At 39.3% G+C, this 7,784-nt stretch overlaps 1 pseudogene; it reads right to left on the reverse strand.

Annotated features, from left to right (window-relative positions):
• Positions 1 to 817: 817 nt before the first annotated feature.
• LOC114033137 lies at positions 818 to 2,785 on the reverse strand (annotated as a pseudogene).
• Between the last annotated feature and the right edge of the window lie 4,999 nt (positions 2,786 to 7,784).

The raw sequence follows: 7,784 nt of genomic DNA on the forward strand, positions 1-7,784 counted from the left end.
AGGTGGTCTTTGAGCTTGGACAACCACCTGTAGTACCTATGTTCCAGTCATGAAGCCCTGCTTTGACTATTACCCCTCATCCTCAGGGCTACAGCTCACTGCCTAGCCATAGGTATAAATTCTGAGATCTCACCACTCTGCCCACTCCCACTAGGGGCAGGGCTCTAGCAAGCCTCCTTGTTTGCAAGATGATTTCCTTACTTTTATATTAAACTTTTGTTTGATTCTTGATTCTCCTGTCTCTGGCCTGTTTTGTTGGGCCCTGGCCACCCACAGGTTAGAGACCTGTTCTGGGTTCTGGTGCCATTGACAGATGGCTCAATGAGAGGGAAAAAGTGAGGAATAATGGAGAAAATTTACAGTGACTTTTTTCAATCAATAAAAAGTTATTTGTTTGTTGTAGGAAAAAAGTGGTTTTGTACATGGGGTACAACATTACAAACTCAAGACAACTCATAGACAAAAAGACAAAAAGGTGAATTCCTACAGCTATCACCTGTCTTTGCAAAAAAGTTTATATGGAACATCTACCTAGCCAAAACTGCCATTTTCCCTCCCTTGAAATGTCATGCAGGTTTTTCCAAGACAACTGTGGTCTATGGGTCTGTCTTGGGATGTCTTCAGAAGGCTCCATCAGTGATTAGATGACATGATAAAACCCCTCAGAGTCCATTCACATGATAGGGGAAAAGAGAAGGGGGAAAGCTATTCAAACTTCATCTTCTTTCCTTGTGGCTTTTTTGTTACCACTTCCCCTGAAACCATGCTTGCCTCCAAAACTTCCTCTGCCTCAGAAGCCAGATGTCCCTCTACCACCTCAGCCACCTCTTCCCTCCACACCCCCCAGCCTCCCCTGCCACCTCCATGGCTGCCCCCGGGTGCTAGGCTTGGCCTAATCCAGGGTTACTGTGTTTCCATCAATCTCCCAGTCTTCCATGACCTTTTTTGCAGCTTTGGCATCTTCTTCTGAGTTGAAGTCCACAATACCTAACCTTTTCAAAGCTCCTGTCTCCCTGTCTATGGCTATCCTGGTATCCACAGAGCCATGAAATGAATCTTTCAATGTTTTTACAATTGTGTCTTCAGACAGGCCTTTGATGAACAAGGTTTTGTAAGACTGGTTCCTTGGAGCTACATTAGTGGCCTTCTATCCTTTTAGCTCTAGCCTGATGGCTCTACCTTCAATTTCCATGTTGTTAAAAAGAATTCAAATCTTCTTTTGAGTCTTCCATGGAGGCAAATTCAATGAACACCTACCCTTTAGGTGGGCCTTGGTTATTCTTGGGCAAGCTGATGGACATCACCTTGTCAAACACTTCTTGTAGACTCTCCTCAGTGTCACTGTAGGCAAGATTGTTAAACACCAGGGTCTTGGAATCCACTGGCTTGCTGTTGCTCCAGCTCCAGGAATTATTCTTCCCACCTTTAGAGTTCTCTTGTCCTTAACTTTTCTCCACTGTGTTGTCCAGAACGAGCACCTGGCCATCAATCTCAATGTCCTGCTTCTCTTCCAAGGCCTTGTCCATGTCTACTTCTGTCTTAAATTCAATGCAGGAAATTCCTTTGGGGGGTCTCATCTTTGGTGCAGACCTGTCTCACCTCAATAGCATCTTCAAACACCTCCTTGTGTTCCTCTTGAGTTACTTTATACCACAGATTCTGGAAAAAGAGTGTCTTTGCATCTCATCTTTCTTGTTCTCTTTTGCTTTTTCCAGTTTAATTTCAGAGAAAAGCATTTTGGAGCCACTGAGTTCCAGAGCTTTTCCCATGTCTTCAGCAGCTTCAAATCCTGAGTGGCCAAACTTCCTGGTGGCACCTAAGAGTATATCCACAATGGCAAAGTCCTTTTTTGCAATGAAGTCTGTGCTGCTGGTTTTAAGCTCAGAAGTGGCTCTGTTGAAGTTCAAGTTAACATCAAAGAGATTGAAATATGTAGACACTTCAGTATCCAATTTCTGTTTTTTGGCTTTGAGGGACTTCTTTTTTGCCCATTTCCTTTTTCCTCTTTCCTGGTGCTTCTTTCATGGGCACTTCCTCTTCATCATCATCATCTTCTTCCTCTTCATCACCCTTATCTTTTTCATCTTTCACATCATCATCTTCCTCTTCCTCCTTCTTTTCCTTAAATTTCTTGGCCTTCCCAGGTTTCCCAGCAGCAGCTTTCACAACAACAGCCTTCCTTTTGGCAGATGTGGTTTCCATAGCTTCTTCAGAGTCATCTTCATCTTCTTCATCCTCATCACTGTCCTCCTCATTCTCAGTCTTCTCATCTTCAGAGTATTGTGGTGGGAGCTGCTCCTATCTTTGTGGCTTTGGGAGGCTGAAATTCTTCAACTTCCTCATCTTCACTGTCCTCTTCTTCAGATTCACTGTTCTCCTTCTTGGCATTCTTCCCATTTTTTGCCCCTTTCATTGAGGGCACTACTGCTTTCACCAAGGGGACAGCAGCATTAGCTGGCATGGCTTCCTTCCTGCCTGCCATAATGATGACTTTGGCTGAAGTGGTTGGGCTGGGGACCATGGCTGCTGCCTTCTTACCAGGATACATGGCTGCTTTTTTGGCAGGAGTAGTGTCAACAACAGTCTTTTTGGTTGGTGGTACCTTCTTTGCTGGTGTAGCCATAGCCTTCTTGCCCTTCTTCTGAGGGACCACAACCTCTTCTCCATTGCTTTCTTCTTCATCTTCTGACATGTCCTTATCCTCATTGTCTTCTACCTCCTTTGGGGTAAGGGCCATTTTCTTTAGCTCACCTCAGTGTTTAGCAGACTTCCCTAGCTTCATCATGGTGGCAGCATGTGACTAGGGTGAGGAGGGTACAGATCCATTTGGCTATAGCCCAAACAACATCAATGGCTGTGGAGAGGGTGGGGAGTCTGTCCATGAGCAGCCCTTTGCTGGCCAACTGAGATAAAAGCAATAAAAACTTATTTAAAAAAAAAATCCTAATGCCCAATTGGTTACATTGAGAGAGACATTGCTATCATGAATAAGGTCATAATCATATCTCTACACTATTCCCTGAAGTACTGTCTTCAGTTATGGCTATGACAGGTTAGCAAAGACATATATAAGCTCAAGAGTGTCCACAGGGGAACAATCAGTATAGGAAAGGGCCTTGAGTTCATGTTATTTGAAGACCAATTGAAGGAACTGATTGTTTTGTCCAGAGAGATGTGTGCATGCATCTCAAGGATTGTCATGTGGGAAAGGGATTAAATTTGTTCTATTTGGCCACAAAGGGCAGGAAAAAGAATAATGAATGGAAGTTACAAACAGAAAAATTTAGGCTTGATATCCATAAAAACTTCCTTAACATTTAGAGCTATCCAAAAGAAGAATGCTCTGACTCAGGAGGTAGTGGGATCCTTTCACTGGACATATTCAAGTAAAGACTGTATGACGTCTTGTAGGTATATGGTAATCTAAGTTTAAATTGGATGGAATGGCAAATGAGGTCTCTTTCAAATTTAAAACTCTGTGATTCTTTAAAGAAATGTTATTTTTTTCCTTATTATCTTAACTTATGCATGAGATACACCTTATTGTAGAAGGGCCTATAGAGTACATTTTTTCTACACCTAATCAAATGCATTTCATAGTCAGTAATCATTGAACACAGTGGAATCTTGTATTCTCTGAAACTTTTAGTCAATTATGTTGCTGTAAACTATATTATGTTATAGAATATAATTTTCAAAAGCCTATTCCCTCACACTGAACCTTGAATCTCATGAAAGATAGACTGTTTTGACAATCATAAATCAATCCTGACTTTAATGCTGACAGTGTGGTATAGTGTAAAGGATATTAGACTTACAGCTAGAGGAACTGAGCTAAATTTCTGGCTTTCACATTACCTGTATGACTATGAATAAATCACTTAACTTACCTAACACTCAGTTTCTTTCACTGTAAAATAGGGATAATAATTACACTCATGTTACCTATTTTATAGGCTAGCTTTGGGGAAAAATATTTGTGGTATTTAGTACAAAATGAAGTTATTGTTATATGACTTTGATTATTTTTTTAGCCACTCAAAATCTCATTTTCCTCATATTTAATAAGTTGAAGATTGCCTAGATTCAATTCTATCCAAACCAACTCAACAAATGTTTATTAAACCCTTAATAGGTTCAAGGTACTGGGCTAGGTTTAGGTAATCTCTGAGGTCTCTTTCAGCTGTAAAATTACCTAATTCTATGAGTCAGATTAGCAAATCAATGTGATTTTTAGTTTTTCAGCCAAATGTTTTCTCTTTGCTACTGATTTGAATAAATTGGTTTCTTTCCTATTCTCTATGTGTGTTCATTGAGGAGACGGTATTTGGTAAGAACCAGGTGAATCCTTGAATATAGATCTTGGTGGCCTCCTTCCTCCTACCAAAATGATGAAGTGATTGGATGATAGATGGAACCCAATCATATCCCCTATACTAATGATGTTTAAGGGAGCAAATAGATCCCATTCTAGTCTGGTATCCCCTCTCCCTCTGGGAAAAGAAGAGTTCTAGCACCAACCTCCTTCTCCTCTTGGCAGGAAAAAAAGCTCCATTTGGAGAAGGTTGGGGGAGAAAAAGTTGTATATGCTTATTATGCCTCCCTTTGAGCCACATACAATGATAAGCCTTCATAACACATGGACCTCTCTACACATGTGGGGCCCACATCCTTTCCTTAAACTTAGATTTCATGAAACTTTTTTTTCTAGACTGTGTAGGTACTTTGTCATATGATTCTCCACACTACACCATTATAATTTTTGTGGTCTTTTAATTGGCTATAATTCTGATGGTGTGGTGTTTGAGAAGTATGAATCCCTAACACAAGACTATAATTTATTTAATTGTTAATAAAATAATTTTAATTATTAATAAATAATTAAATATTTAATTTTAAGAACTCATTTTCATAGTGAAAATGATGATTTTTAAAATAATTACTCTGATAGGGATAATAGAGAAGAGAAGGGAGGAAGAAAGAGAGAAAAGAATGAGGTCATTGAAAGGTTGTTAGAGTAGTCAAGCAATGAGATAATAAGGACCTGGACTAGGGCAGTGGGAGTGAAAATGATACAGAAGTGAGAAAAATCATACAAGGACTAAACATTTGACTTGGTAAGTGTAAGTATGCGAAAAAGGACTACAGATGGGTAAAATTATTATCTTCATAGATGTTTCCCAGATTTATATGTCTAGCCCAAATGTCTTTCAAGAGTTGCTGTATCCCATGGTCAGCTGTTTATTGGATATTTCAAATAGGATGACCCATGGATATCTTAATCTCAAACTAAGGGGGGGAAATCATGGTCTTTCCTTTCAAACTGGCCATTTTTCTAAACTTGCTTTATTTCTGTAGAGAATATCACCATTCTTCAAATCACATAGTTTTGTCCCCTTTGTAGGATCCTTGCCCCATCACCCTACCTCAACCTCAATATCCGGTCAGTTGCCAAGTCTACTTCTAGCTCTTTCTCTCACACTTCAGCTCCCCTCTCTATTTACAAAAACAAAACAAAGCAAAACAAAACAAAAACACCACCCTAGTATAGAACCTCTCCAAACACATAACTGCCATGTTGATTCAGGTCTTCATAATTTCTCTTTTAGCTTTTTGCGATGCTATCCTAGTTGGTCTCTCTGCCTCAGGTCTCTCCCATCTTCAGTCTATTCCCTTCATAGCTGTCATAAAGTGTCAGTTTATTTTATTCCACCACTAAATAAACTCCAGTGGCTCCCAATTAATAAGAATTTCTATTTGGCATTTAAGCCCATTAAACAACTTCAACTTATATGTTCATCCTTATTGCTATATACATGATTCCCCTCCACACAATCAGTTTTCTAGCTAAACTTACTTTCTTGCTTCCTTCACACACAGCACTCAGTCCCGATTGTGTCTTTGAACTGGTTGTCTCCCATAGCTGGAATGCACTCCCTCTTCATCCATGATTCTTAGATTCCCGGGACTTCCTTCAAAACTCAGTTCAAGTTCCATTTCTCCACGAAGCCCATTCTTTATCTGCTAGTTTGTTCTTCAGTTTAGAGGGAAAACAATGAGTGAGTTGTTCCAAGGAATGGGGAGATTACTATTGTTTTAAAAAAAAAAGTGATACATATTACTTCATATATTCTCTAATTCTAAAATATACAATAATCAAAAAAGCCCTTGCATTTATTTTGAAAATGTATTTACTTTTATATGTACCTGCTATGCACATATATTCTCCCCTGGTAGAATACAACCTCTTGCAGGGCATGAACTGTTTCATTTTTTTTTTGTCTTTGAATCTCCAGCACAAAATTCACATGTAATTACTGCTCAACAAGTGCTTACTGATTGGTTGATTGGTTGGTTGATTGAGAGATGAGCACTCAGCTTTGAGGGATGCTTACAATTCAGTGTCAGGAAAAGAATAATCCAGAGGTAGGGAAAGAAACAAGAGAGTAAATATCAAAAGAGTCAAGGTAGACAAGTTTCTAGAAGAAGAAGGCATCCTTATTTTTTTACAAGTTACTTGAAAAGAGGAGAGAAACTTACCCACATTTGTAAATATATCAGGCTGAGAGGAAGGAAGAATTTTAATTTAAAAATTAATAAAATTCACAAATAAGCCTCAAAACACTGTTAGTTCTCAGTTGCTGTTACAGCTTGCTGCCATCTGAGGTTTCAGTATTATGACTATGGGACTAAAAACTATTGCCATAAAGAGCTGATGTGACATACCAGCCAAACTTTGTATGTCTTCTTCCTCCCTCCACTTTTTTTTTTGAGCTGAGACCTCTTTTTGGAGGTCTTGTCAGCAAGGCAGTCAGATTTGGGACCTTAGCAACCATTCAATCTCAGTCTACTTCTTATTATTTTACCTGAAGGAGAATTAGGTGGAAGGGATTGTTGAATGTATTCAATTCTCACTGACAAAATATCAGGCATTTTTTTTTCATTTGCAAACCCAAACCCCACAGGGAAACAAAAACTTTCTTTTAAATGCTTTAGAATTTGTAGGGTCAAGGAGCTACAGGCATGTCCATAAACACCACAAAATCTATAAAGTTAGTAAATCATTTGCTTTAATAATTACATTTAAATTCTATGTTCTGATAATGAAATCACAGAGGGAACCCCTCTCTCTCTTCCTAACTCCACTGTCTCTTCCATCCTTTTTTCCCCTTCCCCAGGGCCCCTGTGTTGTACTCATAGCCGGGGATGTCGATATACTTATATACTTAATTTCTAAATGTTGCCAAGCTGTAAGTGGCTGACTTTGCAGACTTATTATTTGCACGAGATTTTAGCATCTCTTCCACATCCTTCTCACCAGCAGCATATGGCTTTGCCTGGTCTATTCAGTAAATACTTGTAATTACTCCTCTGAGCCTTGGTGATGAAGGGTGTGTGTGTGTGTTTGGGGAGATAAATTGTGCAATCTGCAAGGAAAACAAAGATGAGTTTTTGCTCAGGTCTCTTCCTCCCTACCTGATAGAGATGAATGCTGGGCCCGATGGTACCATGCATGCTTTCTGGACATGAACTGACTGCATCGGATTCTTTGCCAGTTTCTTATCTATTTTTCTTGTCCAATTAGTATGCCATATACATCCACCACCCCCTTGCCCCTAATATATGATGTAACTGTTTTCTGTAAAGTGTTATAGGAGTCTGCTAATGCATGCAAAACTGTACATCAACTGTAAGGTGGAACCAGAAGCTAAGACTTCATTTAAATATTGCACTAGGACTAATCTAAATATTTTAATGTCTCTTGATTAAATATTGGTGTTTCT

The sequence above is a fragment of the Vombatus ursinus genome, unplaced genomic scaffold, assembly GCF_900497805.2.
Source record: "Vombatus ursinus unplaced genomic scaffold, bare-nosed wombat genome assembly UNPS02006779.1, whole genome shotgun sequence".
Lineage (NCBI taxonomy): Eukaryota > Metazoa > Chordata > Mammalia > Diprotodontia > Vombatidae > Vombatus > Vombatus ursinus.